The 6,432-nt window shown below is 42.3% G+C and overlaps 1 pseudogene; it reads left to right on the top strand.

The window, feature by feature from the left end:
• Positions 1-2,952: 2,952 nt before the first annotated feature.
• LOC147611163 (uncharacterized) lies at positions 2,953-4,422 on the top strand (annotated as a pseudogene).
• Positions 4,423-6,432: the final 2,010 nt, after the last annotated feature.

The raw sequence follows: 6,432 nt of genomic DNA, 5'->3' as shown, positions 1-6,432 counted from the left end.
TATCCAAAAGCTCCAAGCGGAGGTTGAACAGCAGGAGGTATTGTATTTCTGGCCTATTGCATTGTGTTTGACTGTTGATAGTGTTTAATTTGCACATGGTTTGGCAATTTGGCATGTTTCACTTCTTGATTGGTTTATCTGCTGACATTTTTGGTGGTTTTGGAACTTCTTGAACTATTTTGGTACTTTCTTTACTTGTTTTGGTATTTTTTATAACACTTGGTGTTGTGCTACTGCCTTTCTTGGCACTTAATGGTGCTTCTTTATTTCATTTGGTACTCTATTGAACTATTTTTGTGCTGTTTTGGTACTTTCAGGTTACTGAGTTTAGTCTAATAGGGCACCTTGGTTGTCTTGGATAATTGGTTACACCCATGACTGGTACTTTTGGTGCTTTGCTGTTCATTTGAAACTCTTCTGACCTATTATGATACTGCTTTGGGACTTTCTAGCTACAAGTTTTAGAGTCTTTAAGGTATTGCAGTTACATCTTGGGTTCAATGTTGGCACTAACTTTGGTACTTTTTGTGCTTCTTTGCTTCATGTGGTACTCTTTTGAAGTGTTTTGGTACTGAAGTTGAGCTTTTATTTGGTCTTATATGGTAGTGCTAAATATGTCTTGGGTGCTATCTAGGTATTATCTTTGGTATTTTTTGTTTTCTTTGATTTGTTTGGTACTTTTTGTGCTATTTTGGTACTAGTTTGGAATTTCACTGTGACAAGTTTTTGGGTCTTTTGGGTATTTTTGGGAGTCTTGTGTGTTTTTGGTACTTAATTGTACCAAATTATTGCTGTTTACAACTGTTTTAGCATAATTTACATGTTTTGGTACTGTTTAGTTACCTTTTGGTACTTTTTTGAGACTGATTTGTTAACCTTTTGGTACTGTTTTGGTTTGTCATTGCTTTGTATTGGTACTATTTTGTTACGTATTTTGGTACTATTTTGCTACTTTTTGGTTTTGTTTTGGTACTGTTTTGTTTCCTATTTGGTGCTATTTTGCTACTGTTTGCTACTATTTTGGTACTGATTTGCTACCTTTTTAGCACTGTCTGTAACCTACTTGGTACTATTTTAGTAGTATTTGGTATTATTCTGCTACTATTTGATATTATTTTGGTACTGCTTTGCTACATTTTTGGTATTGTTTTGGTAGTTTTTGGTACTTCATGTACCAATTTTGTGTTGTTTAAAACTATTTTGGTACAATCCAACCTTTTTTAGTACTGTTCTGGTAATTTTTGGTACTTCATGTACCAATTTAGTGTTGTTTAAAACTATTTTGGTACAATCCGACCCTTTTTAGTACTGTTTTTATTCTGCTTGGGTTTGGCTTGGGAGTTGTTGAAACTTCATTGTACCCATTTAGTGCTGTTTGGAACTGTTATGGTACAATTTACCTGTTTTGGTACCTATTCTGGTTCAGTTTTTGTACTGCTTGTGTACTTCCTTGCTAATTGTTTGTTTTGGTGGATAAGTAGATAGAGTATGTCTGTTTTGCAGATGGAGTATGTGAAGCTCCACAATGAATGCTTGGAGACCCAAGACCATCAAGAATTTGTACATAAGTTGTGTGCTGATGTGAAGAGGGGGATGAAATATACATTGACTCCAAGGCCTCATGTTGTGGACCCTGCCAACACAATTCATGTGTTTGGTACTTGTGTTGCCTGTGGGGAGGCTTTGGAGGCTTCTTACGTGGTTGGTACCTTCATGCTTCCCTGCAGGCATCAGTACCATCCATTGTGTTTTGCAGCTGTGTTGAGAACAAGAGATATGTGCGTGAAGGCACGTTGCAACACCGCAATCCCTTCGAAGGCAAAGGCCTGGGTGTCAGGGAGGTCATTATTGAAGAGTAAGTGGGGTGTTTGTGTTGGACACTGTATGTTTATATTGTTTGAACTGATGATCTAATCTTGTCTTTCATCTTTGTGCATATGTAGGTAGAGAATCTTCCGGTGCGGACACCCATGACACCACCCCAAAGGATAGGAAGGATCTTCCTGGTCACAGTAAGTCAGATGCCACTTACATGTTTAAAGAATATCCTGACAAGTCAGTGCAGAAAATACTGCAAGACCTTGATGCCAACACAAGGGAAGGGAAAGGGGCTGTAGACTCAAGCATGGGGGAAGATCGACTAAAAGCGGAAGTGCAGGAGAGAGACAAAGACGAAAAGGGACCGGAGGAGAAAGAACAGGGGGGAAGTGATCTGATTGAGGAGGTTGCTGAGCAAGAGACTGACCAAGGCGAGAAGAACAATGAAGAGATGCCGGCTGTTGAGGAGGTGACAGTTGAAGTTCTCTCAGAGGCAGAGGTTTTGGCTACGGCATCAACATCTGCAAAGGACAAGGCAGGTAGAAAGAGGAGGAAGAACGGAAATAGGGCAGCGGAAGCTACTCAAAGTGCACAGGAGGCTGCAGGTGCAGAGGAGCCCAAAGACACTGAGGAGGCTAAAAGCAATGAGGAGGCCAGAGCGGCGGGGGAAGCTACTGAAAGTGCTGAGGAGGCTAAAGGTGCAGAGGGGGCTGAAGGTGTAGAGGAGGCTAAAAGCGCGAAGGAGGCCAAAGAGGCTAAAGGTGCAGAGGGGGCTGAAGGTGTAGAGGAGGCTAAAAGCGCGAAGGAGGCCAAAGAGGCGGGGGAAGCTACTGAAAGTGCAGAGCAGGTTAAAGGTGCAGAGGAGGGTGAAGGTGTAGAGTTGCCTAAAGGCACGGAGGATACAAAAGGTGTGGGGAAGGACAGAGCTACGGAGGAGACACCTGATGCAACACCCTTAGAAACAGGTGATAGCAATGATTCAGCCACCCTCTTCGCGCTCTTCGCTATGAAATGTAGAAAGCGCCCCGTTGGTGGTGGTCTCAAGCCACAAGGCTGCAAAAATTAGCTGATGTTACAGCATTTTGTACTTGCTTCTGGACTAATTTGAAATACCAGCCCATTTTGCTTTTGTCGATGCATTTTGTGTCATGCCGCTCTACTCTTGAAAGGTGTCAATGTGTTTGTAAACTGTCATGTCCTACTGTCACTGTTTTGTAACCTTTTATTGGTGCCCAATGTCTAACTTTGCTTTTGCGAAAAAGCTGTGTTCTTCTACTCATATAGTTTAGTGGTACTACAACAGGGGACCATTGGTGGCTACATGAACAACCACCGGATACATCACTGCCGAAACATGTAATGGCAAGCAATAGGCGCCTTGTTGTTTTGGATGTCAATGGAGTGCTACTGAAGGATTATGTTGAAGCACCCAAGGATTTGTGGCAGCTCCCGTTCCCAGATGGAGTTAGGCCCCGAGGTGTGCAAGTGTCTCAATACAAATATTGTGTCGTCAGACCTGATGCGGAGGACTTCATCGTTAACTTGAGGAAGCGATGCGACGTGATGCTCTGGTCATGTAGCCAAAGGAATAACCTGATGGCCATAATGAATGCTTGCTTCCCTCGGTTGATGAAGATGAAAGGCCTCTTTTTAGGTATTTATCCCTAAACTTTCACAACTGGTTTTATTGATTTTGATACTGTTTGGCTAGCTTTGCTACTGTTCTGTACACAATCTGGTACTATTTGGTAGTTTGGTACTTTTGGCACTGCTAACACAATTTGGTACTTTTTGGAACTTTGGTACTCTGGTGCTATGCTGCTTTGGACTATGTTTGTTCATGTGTACACAATTTGGCACTGTTTTGTACATAATTTGGTACTCTTTGGTTATCTTTGGTACTTTGGTACTCTGATGCTATGGTAGTTTGAAATTGTGTTTTTTATTTTGTACACAATTTGGTACTGTTTGGTGCTTTGATACTATGGTACTTGGTTCTGTGCTTGGTAACATTTGTGTACACCATTTTATAATGTTTGGTACTTTGGTTTTTTGGTACTTTGGTACTGTGTTGTACCAAGTTTGGTACCTTTTCACTATTATGTACTGTTTGTTAGCTTTGGTACTCTTATTTGTGCTGCTATTCTAATTGCTTGGTTTACCTGTTTTACAGATATTTTTGACCAGTCTCATTGTGAGAGGTGGGCTACCAAACTCAGAGATGTGCCAGTCCTTGCGAAGGAGTTCGGTAACAAGCCTATTTTTCTGAAGCTCCTAAGAACAGTGTGGCGCAAGTATCCGCAATTCAATGAAACGAACACCCTCCTTGTGGATGACACGAGATACAAGTCCTTGAAGAATGATTACGACTCGTGCTGCTGCATCCGGTCATATGAGCCTAAGTATTATGACCCCCACAAGCCGAAGTATCTTATGGATGTCATTTTCCCGTGGATCTCCAGGTGGCTAGCTGATAAGTTCCCCACTGCTTACAGCCACCGGAATCCCTTGTTTGATGTTGAGGATGACATTTCCTCGTTCGTTGTCAACTACTTTGTATCTATGGAGGGGTATTCGTACCGCTTTGACCCCCCTGATGTGTAAAAGATTCTGTATGCTTGTACATTGCCTTTGGCATTTAATGATAATTATCTTTTTGTACATGTACTTTTCTTGGCTACTGCTTTTGTACTTTTCTGTTACTACTTGGTGAAAACAAAAAGGAACAGTACCAAAATTTGGTACTGCAAAAACACAGCAGAGCGAAAAACAATAAAGCACAGTACCAAATTGATAACACAGCAATAGCATTAGACAGTACTGATCACAAGTAAGATTCTAATCAAGAGAATTAGACAGTACTGATCACAAGCAAGATTCTATCATTAGGACTTGTTTGGGGTCTTCTTGGGCCCTTTAATTTGCCCCAAGCCTAATGACAGTCATTAAGGAATGGTGCAATGGGAGAAGGCCATGTGGAGAAAAATGTTGGGTTTCCCTGCCCCTAATATGTAGGGGTCAAACTTGAATCATACGTTTTTTTTTAAAGAAATTGGGCTGAAAATGCAAAATCTTTCAATAAAATCAGATTTCCCACCCTTTTTTAATAAAGACAGCTCAAACTGGCATAAATGGCCCCACCTCAAAAAGTGGGCTAGGGCCAGAAATGCCCCCCCATCATTATCCCTCATTTAAAGCTACTTTTCCCTCTCCCCACTCCCTCTTCCTCTCTCTAAAACTAGCAATTCGGTTTTGAGTCTCTCTCTAACTAAAAGAATCTTTTTTGGCCTCCTCCCTCCCCATTCTGCCTTCCCCTTCCCTCCTAAAGTTAGATCTATCTTTCTGTGCCTTCTTGGCTATGGAAAGCTTGGAAAACAGTCCACTTTTTCCCCCATCAAGTCCATCCTCTCTTGCTTGCACACATTCTTCACTCTCCTCTTGCTAGCTTATACACATTCTTGACTCCTCTTGCCAGCTTATATGCTCTGCTAGCATTAGGTTGCAGAGATCTTCTTGGCTATGGAAAGCTTGGAAAACAGTCCTTTTTTCCCCATCAAGTCCATCCTCTCTTGCTTGCACACATTCTTCACTCTCCTCTTGCTAGCTTATACACATTCTTGACTCCTCTTGCCAGCTTATATGCTCTGCTAGCATTAGGTTGCAGAGATCTTCTCACACACCTACAACTTCATAGCATTTAGCTTAGTCGGTTAGCCAAGCACAATGAGTCGCCGACCTCGTTCAAGGGTGGAGTCCTTTAGCAGCAGCAACGAACAAGACGACACTGGCTTGTGGGTTACAAGCACCTTTGCAAAAGGAATGTGGGTGACGATGCGTCCAAGCACAAGGGGAGCCCACAAAGTCTCTCGCAGATACATAGGGTTAAAGTCACACCATTGGAAGGGTCGCATAGTGGATCTCAAGTAGGGGGCTGACGGAAGCAAGCAGGTGATGATCCAACACGTCTACAAGGCATCGCAACTCCGTGTTGGCAATGCCAATCACAAACGCTTTCCTGCAAATTGTAAGTTTTATTTGTGCTTCTTGTTTTATGGGCTGCACTGAGACATGCTAATATCATTTCATGTTACGGAAGCTTGATTTTTTCAAGTGTGTTCTTGTAATGTTCTGTGCAGACATCTTTCCGTTGACATTTGTGGAATGGGAGCCTTTAGAGGCCCTTTCTGGAACCTTTGAGGCGCACCACTTTGAAATCGGCAAGCTACTATATACTGGTTGTTCAACATCAGAGCTTTTAGAGCGCTCAATTTTCTTCTTTCATGCAGAGTATATTGTACCCACGTCAAGAGATGGTTCTGGGACTCTACGGAGGCTCCCTACACCAAGTCTCACGGACCATGATTGGCCAAAGCCCGACAATACTTTGGTTGCACTAACCAGATGTCGGATTGAGATTGATGTGTGCAATGCAATGAAGTGCACCTACTATGGGTCACATCGTGCGACTCTCACGTTCTTCATGCCTTTACATTTGTTTGTGTTTTTGTTCAAGGAGGCTGATGTTCACTGGACTCCTACAATGTGGATTGCAAAGGGAGGCACAGTAATGAGTGCCTTTTTGCCACCTTCGTGGGATTTGAAGGTTATTCAACA

The sequence above is a fragment of the Cibotium barometz genome, chromosome 48 (genome assembly GCF_041138505.1).
Source record: "Cibotium barometz isolate CiBa-2024 chromosome 48, ASM4113850v1, whole genome shotgun sequence".
Taxonomy (NCBI): domain Eukaryota; kingdom Viridiplantae; phylum Streptophyta; class Polypodiopsida; order Cyatheales; family Cibotiaceae; genus Cibotium; species Cibotium barometz.
The sequence above is the reverse complement of the archived record's forward strand: the minus strand, read 5'-3'. Positions and strand labels throughout refer to the sequence as shown.